Consider the following 10,144-nt stretch of genomic DNA (forward strand, 5'->3'; position numbering starts at 1 on the left):
GAAAATTGTCAAAGAATAAAACATTAAAATTTTCTGTCTTCTTCCCTTCCCTCTCATTTTCTCCCTCTCTCTGAAACCATGGTGCGTTGCCAAGTTACAGGCCTGCCATGCATTGGGAAACCTAGCCTGGACTGGAGGAGCTTCTCTGGGTCACAGAAGCACCTGGTCATAAGGCTGAGTAAGAGTTAACGTTCAGAGGACACAGTGCTTGCCTTGAGGGAGCTAGCTAGCTTGGCTGAATAGCATCTTAATGGGGAACAGATGGACTGAAGAACAGCCTTTCTGTCTCCCATTCACACACACACACACACACACACACACACACACACACACACACTCATTCTAGTATCACCCTCACAAAAAAAAAAAAAAGATTTGACAAATAGGGATTGAGGTCAGGCAAAGCTTGATTTAGAAAATTAGTGTGGCTCTTACCTCTAGATTATAAAAATTCAGATCTCTCAAACACACCTACAATCTGGGTGTCATAATCCTTACACAAAGATGACGCTCAATCAGCCTGAGGGAATCCCTCAAAAAAATCCACAACTTCCAAGTGACCTGTGGTTGTTGCCATTTTAGGAGTCTTCGTTCACACTTCTTTTAAGATGTGTCAAGAACATGTTCCTCCTGGGTGGAAGTGGTAATGGGGGTGCACGCCTTTAATCCCAGCTCTCGGTGTTCCAGGACACCCAGGGCTACACAAAGCAACCCTGTCTCAACCCCCTCCCCCCAAAAAAACAAACAAACAAAACTCCAAAGCAAACAAACAACTGGAAGTGTGCCCTCCACATATTTGAAATCTAACGTAGGACCATAAATATTTCCTATAAATATTTTTACCTGATACCTGTATCAGGTAAAGGTCAGAAAACAGTTTTCCTGGCAAACATACATCTGAGTCCCACAAATGGAATTTAAAGCCATGATCAACATCTTTCTGCCCCAAAGAGAATTTTCTCAAGTTCTGTTTTATTTTGAAATCTCTTCTGGATGAGGGTGTAGCTCAGCTGCTTGCCCAAGCCTGAGGCAAAGGCTTCAGACTGAAGCCCTGCAGACAGGAACCTCAAGCCGTCCTCCACTCTGTGGCCTTAGAGAAATCTGTCATCTCTCTGCACTGCAAATTCTCACCGGAAGAAAAGTTACTTAGAAAATAAGAATGATGTACAAAGTGAGGCTCTGGTAAGTGTGCCTGAGCAAGGACTGTTAGGGCGCCCATTACAAAGACAGATCTCCTATTCTCTTTCCTCTGTCTCCTGCCAGCTTTAGTCCAGATTAGCAGAGAGCCTTCCGTGCATGATTTTTTAGGAAACAAAAGGCTAACTGCTGTTTGTGTGCGCTGCACCTGCTCATACACGCACTCAAGTGTCACCAGAGCCTGGAAATCAATGCAGTTATTTGCCTCTGGACACAGTTTCCCAGCAACACACATTTGAACCGATTCAGGCTCCTCCATCAAGTGGCTCTTTGCAAGCTTCCATAAATATTAGTATTATACCTGCTTAAGGGAAATGAGCAAATGTTATGTTTATACACTGTCTTTCTCCTGGGATTTTATAATGCTGAGCAAAGAGCCTTTTCTGAGCTGCCACCGACCCTTGGAAGCGGGAAGGCAACAGTCTGTGCCATGTAAATAGAGCAGGTGTTCAGCTTTATTCCCAGGTTCTTCCATTCCAAGGAAAAGACACAGTCTCGCTGTGAACCCTCAGAGTCACTCAGTAATGTGACGAAGGACCCAGGAAATAGTCTACTTTCCTGCACAAGGGTCTAACATTTTCTCTCTCTCCCCGTCGGGACAGTCTGGCATGCACCTTTAAGACAAAATAACACTCAGGTTATTGCCAAGACATTTAGCAAACAGTGTATGAATTTTCCATGTTTTAAGTGTAAATATTCTTCATTTTAAATTCCCTTTTTCCTTTCCACATCTGATCTGAAAGGAAAACAGACCTGTACTGTTTGAATCCCTACAGGTTGGACATTTATTCTGCTGTTCATTGACTGGGGGTTTATTTGTGATTGACAAACAAGCTTATCATATTTTAAGAATAAGGAGGGGGAACAGTCTGTGTTGGCTTTCTCCTTATACTATGTGGATTCAGGACACTGAGCTCTGCCTGTCAGGTTTGGTGCTAGGTGCCCATACCAGCTGAGCCATCTCGCTGGTCTCTGAAAAGGAGCAGCTACTGGCTGAGCAGGGGTGGTGCGTGCTCTTAATCCCAGCGCTCAGGAAGCAGAGGCAGGTGGATCTCTGTGAGTTTGAGGCCAGCCTGTGTTCCCAGGACAGCCAGGGAATACACAAAGAAGCCCTGTCTCAGAAAAACAAACAAGCAAACAAAGAAGTTGTTATTAGAAAAATAACAATTATTATAAGAGTTAAAGACCCCTATAATTTCACATTTTATAGTGATTTTATTGTACTTCTGAGTTTTTCTTTTTTGCTTTTTTTAAGTTATTTGGTGTGTATTTGTGTGTGACTAGAGGGAGAGGGGCGGATGTGTCAGTGTGTGAAGGACTGGAACAACCTTGCAGAGGCAGTTCCTTCCTTACATGGGTTCAGGCTCTCAACCTCGAGTGATCAGGAAACTAGTACCTTTTCCCCCCGAGAGCTAAGTTTTGTCAGCCTAGTTTTAGGAATTTGGTTGATTGGTTGGTTGGGTAGGTGGGTGGTTGGCTGGTTGGGTGGGTGGGTGGGTGGGTGGTTGGTTGGGTGGGTGGGTGGTTGGTTGGGTGGGTGGGTGGGTGGTTGGGTGGTTGGGTGGGTGGTTGAGTGGTAGGGTGGTTGGTTGGTTGGTTGGTTGGTCTTGGTTGATGTGTTTGACTCTGGATCTTACTATGTTGCCCAGGCTGGCCTTGAACTCCTCATGCCACACCCTGCAAGTATTGGGATTTCAGGTGTGTACCACAGCCCACCATATCTAGCTTGCTCTATTTCTTATTAATTTTTTCTATAACCAAACATTTTCTTTTTCTTTACATTAGTACTCTCCATTAATAATCTGCATTTTGTTTCACCATTACACATTTTCCCTACTACAACAAAACTTTCTGCCATGTTTCAGTTTCATTTTTATTTTTTGTATTTCATAAAGCAGCCACCTAAAGTGCTTTTACATACTGTTATCATTGTTTTTGGAGGGGTTGGTTTTGGCGGGGTGGGGAACAGGGGTTCTCTGCGGAGCCCTGGCTGTCCTAGAACTCTCTCTGTAGACCAGGCTGGCTTTGAACTCAGAGGTCTGCCTGCCTCTGACTCCTGAGTGCTGCTGAGATTAAAGGTGTGTGCCACCATGGCCTGGTTTGCTTGTTTATTGTTATTTGAGATAGGCTCTCTCTATGTAGTTCTGGCTGTCCTGGAACTCACTATGCAGGTCAGGCTGGCCTCAAACCCACAGAGATCTACCTGCCTCTGCCTCCTAAGTGCTGGAGTTAAAGATATGCACTGAAGGAAACACATACACACACACATTCGGGGGCTCCCTCCTGGACCCTGGATTATACACAAACCACACCCAAACACCCATTTTCACAGAGATATCCTTTATTAAGCAAGGAAGAAAGGTAAAAGTGGCTGCTCTCTGACTCAGGCAGAAAAACAGCAGCCAATGACTTTGCAGGTGTAATTTTTAAGAGGAAAAAAAAAAGGGAGGTCTGTGTTAGCATGAGCTAGGATGTGGTGGTGAGTTTTGATTGGGCAGTTACTTAGGTGAACGAAAGGTGGCTTCAGTTGCTGGACTTCAACACTGTGGGGACTGAACCTTGGTAGTCAGCCTCAGGATGAGTGTGGCATAAGAAAGTGTTCAATTAAGGGAGTAGAGCTTGGTGGCTAGCTTTAGGGATGTAATCTGTGGTGAACAAGGGAGAAGAAAAAAGGAAAGGCAAGGCCTGCCAGAGCCACGCTCACCATACTGGCCATAGGCCTTCAGGCACGACTACAGCTGGTCTTCCTATTAAATTTTAAATACACTAAATTTATCTTTCAATATATAAAAACAAAATTGTACATATTAAAGAAGTCAAACACTCCAATACATAGTCCATTGTATACTATTTAAACCATGTTAACCCTCTGTCCCCAAACATTTACTATCTTTTCTTCTTCTTAGACGGTTATTATTTCTCACTATGTAGCCCTGGCTGTCCTACAACTTCGAGCTGTGGCCTGCAAGTCACAGAGGTCTACCTGTCTCTGCACTGTGGAGGCTGGGGTTAAAAGTGTGTACCACCGCACCAGCACCATCCATTTATTATTCCTTTAGAGCAAAAGTTTCCACAACTGTTTCCTGTAGCCGTTCAGAAGTGCAGTGCATTATCATTATCTATGGTCTCTGTCCTGTATTACAGCCTTAGGAAACTTCTTATTGCCATCTGGCTGTAAATGACACTGCAACAGTAAAGACGCATTGAAGGAAACAAGTTCCTTCTGTCAAGACAACGAACTATCTTGATTTCATAGCCTGAGTGTAGTCCTAACATTCCAAGCTATCCAATACAAGTTAACAGAACCGGGCAGGCTAATAACCTGGCCAGGGACCACTCCCAGGGAGACAGGCTCCCCTTAACCCAGTAGTTCTCAACTTGTGGGTCCCTACCCCCTTGAGGACCACATCTCAGATACCCCGCATATCAGGTGTTTATATTATGATTCATAACAGTAGCAAAATTATAGTTATGAGGTAGCAACAAAATAATTTTGTGGACGGGGTCACCACAACGTGAGGAATTGTATTAAAGGGTCGCAGCATTAGGAAGATTGAGAACCACTGCTTGAAGCCATTCTAAAGGAACAGGTGGAATAATTGTCTCTGCAATGAGTTGGTTTGTTTTTGGTTTTGGCTTTTTGCCTCCCAGAATTCCCTCCCAAATTCCATCCAGAGGAGTCTCAGTGAGGGCAGCTATGCTGCTTCATAAACCAGCCCATTTTTCTGAATCACTGTGAAAAGCTGTTTCTTTTCTTTTCCGAGCACACTGTCCCTAACACTTCGGGCTTTACGCTTCTAACTCTCTCTTCCCCCACCTTGTGCCCACCATGCTGGCTTAACTCATGACATGGCTTTCCTTCCCTTTCCTTTCTCTTCCAGGAAGCTACTGAGATTTAAAGCTTGCTGTCCTGGGCCTGTTCTTTTTCTTTTAAAGGTGTATTTATTTATTACTTAAAAAGTATTCTCCCTGCATGTGTGCCTACAGGCCAGAACAGGGCAGCAGATCTCATTATAGATGGTTGTGAGCCACCATGTGGTTGCTGGGAACTGAACTCAGGACCTTTGGAAGAACAGCCAATGTTCTTAACCTCTGAGCCATCTCTCCAGCCCGGGGCTCTTCTTTTAAAATCTGTTCTCTTTGAAAAGACTTTGGCTTTGCTTGACTTTCTAACTTTTCCTGCCCTTTAATTCTTTAATTAGTGGAGAAAACAAACCTATTCCTGTACCCATAAGACAGCATCATAACCTCATACCTATTAGACCTTTCCCTAGCTCTTCTGCCCCCTCCTCTGCCCCACCTCTGGTAACCACCATTCTGACCAACTTCTATGAGATCAGTTTAAAATTCCCTGTACTAGTGCCTTAGTTATTTATCAATTACTGTGATAAGACACCATGACCAAGGAAACTTATAAAAGAAAGTGTTTTGTTTGGGTGTGTGGTTCTAGAGGGTCAGAGTCCATAACTATTGATAGAGTGCCGGGAAGGAATTGAGGAAGGAATTGTCTATTGAGGCAAGATAGTCTCGCCCTGCCTTGGGCAAACAATTTCTGGAGAAATTGGAGGAAAGACATGTAGCCCCCCACAGCTGCAACAACTTCTCCATTCCTAAGCCCCTCGCCACCCCTGTAGACGGTCCCGGCCAGCTTTTTCCCCAGCAGACCCTTTCCTTTCCCATGGGAGAGAGGCTGACCTTTACTGAGCTAATCAACACGATCTTATCTGCTGAGGTCAGACTATGGTCTCTTTCTGCCTTCTTTCTCTTTATGCTGCCTCAAAAATCCAGCAACTGTCTTAGAAGCTAGCACACATGCCACTGGAGCAGTAGCTGAAAACTAAAATCCTTATCCTCAAATAGGGAGCAGAGAAAGCTAACTGGAAATAGCCATTGCCTCAAAGCCCAACTGCAGCGACACACCTTCTCCAATGCCACACTTTCTAATTCCTTCCAAACAGTGCCTCTGGGGATGGTGTATTCAAACATGGAAGCCTATGGAGACCATTCTGATTCAAACCAGCACAATGAGTTAGGTCGTGTGGGACTTTTCTTTCTGTGTCTGGCTTATTTCACTTAACAGAATGATCTCCCATTTCATACCTGTCACAAATCTGTCATCAATTTCTAGAGCCAGATAGTGTTCCCTGAATATGGCAACCACGTGTTCTTCATGTAGCCAGGTTTTTAGAAAGTTTTGTCAGGTTGGATGGCTCACATCTTTAGCCCAGCACTCAGGAGGGAGATGGCTCTCTGGGAGCTCTAGACCACCTGGTCTACATAGCCAAGAAAACATAGTGAGATTCTGTTTCAGAGAGAGAGAGAGAGGCTTATTATTATCCAATTAATGTGATAAAATATCTTAACAACAGAGTCCAACATTTAACGTCACACTCAGACAATCTCTGAGACCGGAATTATAGATTTGTATTAGGTGTAGATAAGCAGCTTACTTTTTGCATATAAGACACTATATTAATAAAAATCTAAGCTGCAGGGAACATCATAAGAGATTTGGCCTTGGAAAAACTGTAGCTTTTTAGTGTAAAAGAAAAAAAGATTTGCTTTATGTGCGTGTGCATGCGTGCGAGCGTGTATGTGTGAGGGGGTGTGTATGCAGAAGTGCAGGCGCGGGTGACACCATCTCCTGGAGATGGATTTACAGAGCTTGTTCGCTGTGTGTGCTGAGTGCTAGGGACTGAACTCGGCCTTCTGTGGGGAAAGTTTTTGGGTTTCTGTTGTTGTTTTGCTTTTCGTTCTTGTTTTCCCAGAAATTCTCAGCAGTCCTCCAGCAGTGCGTTACTTTTTCCTTTCAACGTCTTGTTCTACGGCTTCCCAGCCCCCTTTTCACTCGGATGCCGAAAAGCCAGGTTGGAAAACTTGCAAAGGCCTTGGAGTTCCTCTCTCCGTCTGTGACGGCTCTTGGTTTTCTCCATTTGTAGACATTCTGACGGGCATCATAGGACCTGCTAGCGGGGTGACCGACTTAAGTGCTTCAGCAGAACTGCCCCCTTCTTGGTGCAGAAGGCTTGGGAGCAGGGAGGGGAGCAGCAGGGAGGGGCGCTATGAGCTTGAAGCTGATTCCTTCAGGCGCTGCGCTCTGGCCTGTAGTGACTGCGTGTACGTGTTTCATCTCCTTGGGTCTACAGAGACGCGGGTGCGGTGCGGCCACCTTCCTACAGAGAGCAGCCGGCCTGAGTTTTCCAGGCTGAAGCCCTGCCAGCTCGGACCTTGGCGTGGTATCTCACTGTAGGGCACCTCTCTGCAGACCTGAGGGGGCCAGATGCTGGGAGAGGGGCAACGTGGCGCGCTTTCACCTGGCAGGCCGTGCGTCCTGTGTGCCAGCTGGTTAAACCACTCAGAGCTTCCGGTCCTTGAGAAAGTGGGGCTTCAGGTAATGTCCCTCCGGCTGCACACCGTGGCGGCCTCCTGTCGGGAAGCAGGAACGTGTAACCACTCATCTGTCTCGCCAGCTCCCTTTGTGGGTTTTCTGGTGCTGGGGATCAAACACAGGGTCTTAATATGACAGGCAAATGCTCTACCACTTAGCTACGCACCGGCTCTTGCCTCTCTAAGCTCATATTCTTTATCTGTGAAATAGGAACGATAATAATTTAGTGGTTTCTTGGACTGAGGCTGTAGCTCATTTTGTAAAATGTTTGCCTAGCATGCACAGCGCTCTGAATTTGATCCCAGATGTGGTGACACACACCAGTGATCCCAAAACTATGTTACATAGTGGTTTTGAAGCTAGCTTGGGCCACGTAAGACTGTCCAATGTATATGTACACACACACACACACACACACACACACACACACACACAGACGTGTGTGTATGGAAGTAAATGGTTCCAGTGCCTCTCACTTGCCTAGCAAGTGAGGTACATGTTTGGTCTTGGTTTTGTGGTGTTGAAAATCCACTGCCGGGGAAATGTACTATCATCCAACTACATCCTCAGCCCTGAAGTGCATGTTTTCAGCAAGTTTATTTACACATCAAAACAAGCTGAAAAAGAAAGTACAGGACCTACACTAACAGCTATCAAATTAGCTTATACTGTTAGCCAACAAAAAGGGGCAGCCTGAAGAAATATGTTCAACACAATCAATAAAAAACATTATCTGCTGACCCAGAAATGTCAAGCTTGCCTTTGTCAGGAACTGTCAGCGTCTCTGCGGAAGAGCTCCAGACCGGCAGCGACAGGCCGCCTCTGCCTGCCTCTCTCCACCAGTGCCTTCGGGCAGGGCCTGAACGTCTCAGCCACCACGACTGCCTCTAGCTGGGTCAGACAACACACAGGTCACTCAGGAGCAGGGCATCTGTTTCTTTAGTCCTTGTGTGGCTAGATAGTGTTTCAAACATGCTCTGTCGTAACTGTACGTTTTAAATTGGCTGTAAAGTGGCTTTCCTTTGATATTAGCCAAGAGGCGGAGAAGCAACTTATTAAAAATGGTTTTATTTACTATCCTTAGATGACTTCATTCATATACACAATGAATTGACCCTCCCTCAGCTCTCCCCACTCCTGCTCAGCCCCTTCCTTTACCAACAAGCCTCCTCCTCTCTGTTTTCATGTTATGTTGTTTTGTTTTCATCTGGCCTGCTGAGTTGGTTGTTTAAGATCTATTTTATGTTTATGGCTATCTTGCTTACAGGTGTGTCTTGTGTATATCAGGTGTCTCTGGGGCCTGAGGAGGCCAGAAAGGGAAGTCAGATCCCCTGGGGCTGGGGTTACAAATGTGTGGGCCACCACATCTGTGTGGGAAGTGAACCAGGGTCCTCTGCAAAGGTACTGAGCACCTCTCCAGCCCAAACCCTCAGGTTTTAATCAGTGTGGGGAGGGTTATTTGCGGGAACACGGGAACATAGCCCACCACTGAAGAAAACGACTTCCTCTCCCCCACAGCCATTCACTGCCAATGGCTCCACCAGGAACGCTGGAGGTGGCGAACCCCTTCTTTACCCTTGATGAAATGTTGCTGGGACCCATCTTGTGCAGGCAGCCACAGCTGCTGTGAGCCCATGGATGCAAGGGCCATGGCGTGGCCTGCAGACAGAGGCTCACAGCACTCCTCCCCTTCCGGGGACTCTTTTTTTTTTCCATTAATTTATTTATATATTCACTTTACATCCTGATTGAGTCCTCCCATCATGCATCTCTCCCCCTTCCCCTCTCCTCTACCTTTATCTCTGCACATCTTGTAGGCAGGACAAATTTTGTGTCAGAGGTTATGTGGCTGGGTTGGTGTCCCCTCCCTCCACTAGAAGTTCTGCTACGGGAGGTGGCACTTCAGGCTGTTTCCCCTGCTGCTAGGAGTCTCAGCTAGGATCACCCCAGAGACTCCCGGGAGCCCCCCATCCCAGGTCTCATCCCAGAGATGTACACCCCCTATTTCCATTCTCTCTCCCAGCCCTCTTCCTCTCCCCTCACCCCACCTATTCCCTCCTGCTCCCCTCCCCCTCCCCTCAGGAAGGCAGGGAGAGCCATGGCCCAGACAACGACACTCAGAGAAACTCCACTGTCTTGCCCCTACTCTTGCATTTTTTCTCTTCCCTTCTCTTTAGTGCTCTCTGAGTTTTGGAGAGTGTGAGCTGGATGTCTGCTCCAGCGATCACTCGACAGTTACCTTTCCCCAGCATTCTAACCAGCTGCGGATCACTGGGTCAACTGTTAGCCCTCTGACCAAAGCTGGGAAGAGCACTGACCGGCCAGATGGCTGTGGTACTCTCTTATGATTGCTTGGTCCCCTGCTATGAGCAGTCCATTCTCCATTCTGAGCCTTTCTTTGAATAATTAAATTATTCTGTTTGTTTCTTTCTTTCTTTCTTTCTTTCGTTCTTTCTTTCTTTCTTTCTTTCTTTCTTTTGTTTTTGTTTGCTTGTTTTGTTTTTTGGTTCATGACAGGGTTTCTCTGTGCAGCCTTGGCTATCCTGGACTCACTTTGTA

This window comes from Meriones unguiculatus, chromosome 9 (assembly GCF_030254825.1).
Source record: "Meriones unguiculatus strain TT.TT164.6M chromosome 9, Bangor_MerUng_6.1, whole genome shotgun sequence".
Taxonomy (NCBI): Eukaryota; Metazoa; Chordata; class Mammalia; order Rodentia; family Muridae; genus Meriones; species Meriones unguiculatus.